The sequence below is a fragment of the Rattus norvegicus genome, chromosome 20 (genome assembly GCF_021556685.1).
Source record: "Rattus norvegicus strain SHRSP/BbbUtx chromosome 20, alternate assembly SHRSP_T2T, whole genome shotgun sequence".
NCBI lineage: Eukaryota > Metazoa > Chordata > Mammalia > Rodentia > Muridae > Rattus > Rattus norvegicus.
In genome coordinates, this window is record NC_141553.1 from 6011426 (window position 1) to 6018741 (window position 7316).

The window sequence follows — 7316 nt, forward strand, 5'->3', positions numbered from 1 at the left end:
CCAACCCTAGGTCTGAGCCTCTCAGCATTCACAACATAGGGAGCAACTCTAGGTGAGGGGCAGGACTGACTGCCCACCCAGCCCCTGCTGTGTAGCAGGCAGAGGAAGGAAGACCACAGAAGGAGGCGGTAGGCACGAACTTTCCCTGGCACCTTTCTCAACCTACCGCTTTTGTACCTCAGCGGGGAGGAAAAACATTCACTGTCATCAAGTTACTCCCCCTACAGCCTAAGACGGGCAAGGGGTCTTGCCTGCCACCCCTGACTCCCAGCTTGGCTGTGGCAGGCCAATACCTGGGGGCGCCCTCGTGAATTCCAGCCACCCTGGCCGTCAGTCAGTGCCTGGAAGTAGGGAGTAAACGGACATCAGGAAACCACCCAACTTCATGGCTAACAAGAGCTAAGACGAGGCTGGGATGGGGCTTGGGACACAATGGGGTGATCAGGGAAGTTTTCTAGAGGCACCTCACCTTGGCACCCCAACCAAGATTCCCTATCATCACTTCTGGAGCCGTGGAGACTGTTCCCGGTTTGAACCACCCACCGATCTGCTCAGATTAAACCCCTCCCTCTGCCTCCTTCCCATCTCCGCCCAAGGCGTGCCTCCTACGCTGCTGAGCCGCCCCTGACATTCCTCCCCCATTTCCCTCCAGGGCTGGGTAATATTTCTTCCTCTGCGTTCCACAGCACTGCCTAGCACAGCCGAGCTCTGCTCCATGATGGGGAAAATGAGAAGAGAGAACGTCGGAGATCACACACTGGCACACGTGTGGCACGGGCGGGTGGGTAGGCGGTCTCTGGAGCTGCCCTCTCCTTCCGTGGTTTTATTTCGGCTTTATTAATCGGTCCTTATTTATCAGTAGCAGGTATAACGTGTGTGCCTGGTGCATCAGATCCCTTAGTTACAGGTGGTTGTGAGCGGCCATGTGAATACTAGGGAATCAAATGCGGGTTTGGTTTTGGTGGCGGTGGTAGGGGAGGTTGAAACAGGGTCTCCGTATAGCCTTGCTGTCCTGGGACTTGCTATGTAAACCCAGCTGGCTTGGAACTCACAGAGATCTGCCTGCTCTTGCCTCCCGAGGGCTGGGTATTGTATTAAAGGCATGGGCTGCCACGCCCAACTCCATCTCCTTTCCGGTTCCCATGTTTTTGTTATATAGCCCAAGCTGGCCTCAAACGTGAGAACCCTGTGCTTCTGCCTCTGTCTCCCCAGTACAGCAATATGTGCAGCTGCTGGGGTGCACAGTACAGATTGCTAAAAAAAAAAAAAATATGGAGGCTGGCAAGCGAGGTCCATAGGTAAAGGTGCTTAGCGCCAAACTCGATAACCTGACTCTGCCTGGTGGAGGAGAGAACTGGCTCTGTGTGTTAGCTAAAGCAGGTAAAAGCATTTGTTGCCAAGCCTAATGACCTGAGAGAGTTTCATCCCTGGAACCTACATGGCAGGTGACAGGCCCTCCTCACAAGCTATGGCTCAAGTGTGCCCACTCCTATATACACAGAGAATAAATAAATAAGTGTAACTTTATTATTGAGACAGGGTCTCACTATTTATCCCTGGCAGGCTGGTACTCACTACGTAGACCCAGGCTGCCCTCGAACTCATAAAGATATGGCTACCTCTGCCTCCTGAATGCTGGGGGTTAAACTCACAGGATACCCTGCCTAGCTAAATGTAATAGACTGTGTGTGTGTGTGTGTGTGTGTGTGTGTGTGTGTGTGTGTGTGTATCTCAAGGATTTAAAAATAGTTAACAGGCCAGGCAGTGGTGGCACACACCTTTCATTCCAGAGCTCAGGAGGCAGAGGGAGGTAGATCTCTGGGTTCAAGGCCAGCCTGGTATACAAAGTGAGTTCCAGGATAGCCAGGGCTACATGGAGAAACCCTGCCTTGAAAAATAAAATAAAGGGCTGGAGAGATGATGGCTCAGTGGTTAAGAGCACTGACTGCTCTTCCAGAGGTCCTGAGTTTGAGTCCCAGCAACCACATGGTGGCTCACGACCATCTGATCTGATGCCCTCTTCTGGCAGGTGGATGTATACGCAGCAGAGCACTCAGACATTAAATAAAATAAAACGAGAATTATTGGGAAGAGTGAGCCAGGAGAATTGGGGGGCTTGAAACCAATCTTTGCTATACCGTGTTTGAGGTCAGCGTGGCTGAGGGTGCAGCTAAGTCGGCAGAGGGCAGAGCGCTGCTCTGCATGCTTGAGGCCCTGAGTTCCATCTTTAGCACAACATAAACTATGCCTGGAAACCCATACCTTTAATCCCAGTATCTGGGAGGCAGAGGCAGGCCGATCTCTGTGAGTTCGAGGCCAGTCTGGTCCACACAGTGAGTTCCAGACAGCCACAGCTAGGTAGTGATATCCTGGCTCAAAATAAGTAAATTAAGCCCAGTGGTGGTGGCCCAGCACTCGAAAGGCAGAGGCAGGCAGATCTCCGTGAGCTGGAGGCCAGCCTGATCTACAGAGCAAGATCCAGGACAGGCAGGCTATACAGAGAAGCCCTGTCTCAAAATCAAACCAAACCAAACCAAACCAACAAGAGAGAGAGAGAGAGAGAGAGAGAGAGAGAGAAACCAAAAATGGAAATTAATCAATAAATAAAATAAACCCAACATAAATAAAGAAAATGGTAATTACATGGTAAACTAATGTACCATCTGCACCAGCCTCTGCACCAAACATTGCACACAGATTTTAAAAGCAAAGTTTCCATGATGATTCAAGGGCCACAATTGCCCCCCTTCTTTTATGGGGTGGAAACTGAGGCACAGAGAAGCTAAGGTCAACCAGGGTCACCGGCTGGGAAGTGGCAGAGTCCAGATTTGAGCCCCTCCATCAGCCATGCAGCCGCCACAGGCTTCAGCCGTCACCGGCATGGAGTGGGCTCTTGCATGTCGTGTTAAAGGACCCCAGACCCTCTTAACCTTGCCTTTCCTAGGGTCCTTTCCCTTCCCCTCTGTGGGTGGTTTGAACCAGATTCTGGGCTCAGTAGCTTGTCAATCACCCAGTGCCATTCTGGGCACATTAATGGGCGCTGCCTGGGGTGCATCTCAGTGGCACCAGCCTCATGGGGAGTTGATGACCATTTTAACACCCACCTGCTGGCTGTCACTCATTTCCCAGCTAGCACAGCCTCCTGGCTCAGTGGAAAGCCCCACTGGGGCCACTCCTCCCCAGCCTCTCGGAATGGGCACTCTGTATAGAAACCAGGCATTAGCAAGGGAGGAGGTTCGCGAGAGGGAGCGTGGCTTGCGATTGCCAAATTATAACGATCCCCGGTAATCTAGTCGTTGAATCGCACATTTACATCGCATGAAAGTAAAAAAAAAAAGTAAAAAAAAAATCATTTTGTAACGCTGGTGTTAATAATGTAAACATTAAAGGGGAATTAAATGCTTAGTTGCGATTTCCTCTCTCAGCCTAACCCACTGCAGGAGAGGGTTGGCTCCAACACACAGATGTATTACCCAGACCCTGCAGAGATCTCGTGTCCCCGAGGAAAATGTGGTTGACGGTGAACAGGCATCCTTAAACACACTCGGGTGGTCCGGGTAAGTTGGAGAGTCTGGGCATCCAGAGGTCCTAAAGTCTGCCGAGATATCTTTTCATCTGCCCAAGCCCCCTGACGGTGTCACCAAAGCAATACTCATCATGTGTCCCCTTGGGCTTCGCAGAATAGGTCACTGTCTGACAGGAGGCCTGGCACACAGTAAGTAGCCCCTCACTGGAGCTGAGACTGCACTGGCACAATGGAGCGCAGGTGCCCCTGCCAGGAGAGCAGAGGCCAAGGAGTCCCAGGAGTAGGAGCTTCAGGCAGTTGTGAGCCGTGTGTACGGCCCTAGGAATCAAAGTTGGGTCCTCCCTCAAGAGCAGTCCACACACACACTCTTCGAGGCTGAGCTGCCTCTCCAGCTTCTGGGGTGAGTTACTCTAGACTGACACTCCTCCCCTCCCTTTGGCAGACAGACGATTCAGACAATTTGCCCCAAGGAACAGGAGATTTTTTCCCCCAGAGTCTCGTGTTGAGAGGAGGAAGAAGCTGAGGCCCGGACAGACACTACTCGGAGGGGGAGCGTGTCTCCTGGAAAGAGATTTCACACGGCTTGTCAGATCACCTCGTAGGAGAGCCTGGAGCTGAGGCAATGATAGTTGGTGACGGGCAGGACCACACCGTGGCCAGGACCGCTTGGGTGCACGATTCTCCTTGCAATCTGTTCAAACCTAAACTTCGTGCCAGGACTCCAGAGGTGACGGGAGGGAGGGGAGGCCTCTGGGTCTCTTCATTTGATCTGCTTCCCAATGGGGCCATTTTGAATAAATCTCTTTCTCCTGCTTCTCACTGTTATATGTCTGTTTAACTGGCCTGTTGAGGGGAGTGGCAGAGTGTGGGACAGACAGACTAAGGGCTGCTAGGGCGCAGGCTCTGCCCCCTAACAACTCTGGTAATGAAGCATGGGGAGTAAACGGTACTGAAGAGAAACTGTGGGTCAGCATCTCCTGTTCACCATCCCTGCCGCCTCTAAGATGCTGGGAGAGCCTCATTTCAGGACGGCCTAGCCAGGGAGGAAGAGGCTAGAAGTGCGGTACAGTGGGAAGCTGGGGTATGGCTGGAGCCAGCATCCTGACAGCTCATTCAATAATCCCAGAGCACCCCTCCAGCCACCCCCTCCATTCTCCTTGGCACCCCAGCACACTCATTTTAGCATTTTAGTTCTCTCTCTCTCTCTCTCTCTCTCTCTCTCTCTCTCTCTCTCTCTCTCTCTCTCATCTGCTTTCTGTGGCTGGCCACTGAGGACGCAGATTTAAATCAGAAGTAAGAGGTTTAGATCATTCTGAAGAGAGGGTGATGAGCTGTCGCGCCTGGACATTCTTTTCATCAGACAGTAGCCTGCCCTTCCCTGAGTAGCCCAGGAAGCCCCGGCAGCCTGGGAGAGCGATGAGGCTGCCAGCACACTGCCCAGAGGCCCAGAGCTTGCTGATAACATTGCATTATGAAAAAGCTGTAATAACGGTCCTCTCCTCGGCCTCCTCTTTAATCACCCAGGGAACGGAGTTGGGGGATGGCTGTCTCTGAGGCCGCCCTGCTCCCTTGTTGGCAAAGCCGGAGAGGGAGGGGGAGAAGCCAGGCCAGAGGCAGGTTGCTCCATGAGTCGGGGTGACCTAGGTCTGCTCTTTGTGGCAACATTTGATCCTTCATGTTTAAGCAGCCATGACTGCTTACAAGAGATCACCTGGAGTGGCACCGAGCCCTTACCCAGGCTTCCAAGGCTCCCATGCCTCCTCCTGACAACCATTTGCAAACAATTCTTCCCTCAGGGTCTCAGGATGCTAGAGTACACAGGCTATGGAAAGTTAACTGGGGAGGAAATGCAGAGTCATCCACACCGGGTTAACACTTTCCAGTGTGGCTGCTTGGGGGGTCACCCACACTCTATAAAGAAGCCCAGGAAAGTCCTACGTGCCCTAGGGTGAACTCCGGGGGAATCTCAACTTGGTAACTTGGTTTGTTGTCTGGACCTTACAGGGAGGAGTGAATGTTGATGGCTCCCAGAAGAGATATCTTTGGGGCCATGTTAGGTAGGGTCTCCCAGTCTCGGAGGACTCAGAGGAAGGGCCCGCTCTCCCTCCTGCACCCCCTTCCCCGTGTCAGCTGTCCATATGATAGTGATGGAGGGAGAAGCTATTGTAAAGATGGGCTAGGCTCTCACCAAACCCATTTCTACTTTGGATAATTTTTTCCTCGTAGATAGAAATTTATTGCTCATAACTCTAGAGACTGGAAGTCCAGGATCAAAGCGCTATCAGATTCTGTCTGGTGAAAGCCAGTTCTTCATAAATGATGTAATGTGGCCTCACGGGGAGGAGGGGCTGGCGAGCCCCCACCCAGGCTTCTCTCTGTGTAGCCAAGGATGACCTAAAACATCTGCTCTTCCCGCCTGTCCCCTCCAGATGCTGAGATGCGAGACAGGCCACCAGCCCTTTTGTGTGAATGTGTGCTCAGGATGTAGGAGTCTGACATGATGGGCCTGGAGGTCAGAGGATGATTCTGTAGAGCCTGTTTTTCTCCTTCCAGTTTTATGCACCATGTGGGAATTGAACTCGGGTCATCAGACTTGCGTGGCAAGCCCACTGAGCCATCCCATCGCACCCCCGTGACAGACAGCCCTTTAAAGGGTTTTGAGACCCGTGGCTCCGGGAATCATGCTGCAACCCATGAATTTGGAGAGAAGACACTCAGACCTGAGGAGCCAGCGGAAAGGCATAAATAAGAAATGAAAAGGCAGGATTCGTAGACCAGAGAAAAAGAGGAGAGGAGAAGGAAAAGGAGGAGGAGGGGAAGAACAGAGGAAAAACACAAGTTGGAAAGCCTCGATGGAAAAGTCAGGGGCAGAGCCTGTGAATCACCTCTGCCTGCCCGGCTAGTGTCAGCTCCATGGCATCTAGGCAGGGCCTCATGACTAGTTCCTGCCCGTGGGGCGTGGGCGTGCCTGTGTCCTTCCTTCTGCAGCCTCCCTTGCACCTGTCTACGGCAGCCGGCAGCCGTCTGGACCGCATGTGGAAGACCACAGCGGCTCAGCTTAGGAGGAGCCTGGGTCCTGGATGACCAAGCAGGGGCTCTCCACTGACCATCCCGACCTGGAAAGTTACCCTTGTGACTGGCGCTGTGAATTGCAATCTACTCTGACTAGAACCTGTGTGTTTCTCAACTCAGAGAGAGGAGAGCCACTAGTGTGGGGGAGAGGGAGCTAGCTTTGGGCACGTAATCAGGCTCTTCCCTTGTGCTCCCCAGTGTTCTTGGCACCCCTGGCTTCGTTTCCCCATCATCCAACTCCGCCCCACTCCAGCCCCACCCCCAAACAGGAGTGCATCTCAACTGCCCTATGACCTCACCAAGTTCTTAGGGATGCTCAGTGAGCTCACATGTCCTTGTCTGGGTTTCTAAAACCAAACCCAGCTCTGTTCCTTTTTGTTTTCTTTTTATTGTGAACTACTTTTCGCTGGGGAATGGAACTTGGTCTGGGTCTTGAACATGGGCAGAGGAGAAAGGGAGGGAGGAGGAGGGGGGAGGAGGAGGAGGAAGGGAGAGGAGGAGGTAGGGGAAGGAGGGAAAGGAGGAGAGGGAAGGAGGAGGGGGAGGGAAGGATGGGGAGTGGGGGAGAGGAGGGGGAGGAGGAGGAAGGGCACAGTGGGAAGTTGTAGGAGGAGAGCACTGGGGGGGCAGTGTCCCAGGTTGCAGCAGGTCAGTCCCTCAGCTGAGAGAGGTTGGAGGGGAGAGCTGATGTGGCAGCAGAGAAAGCAGCCTTCAGGGA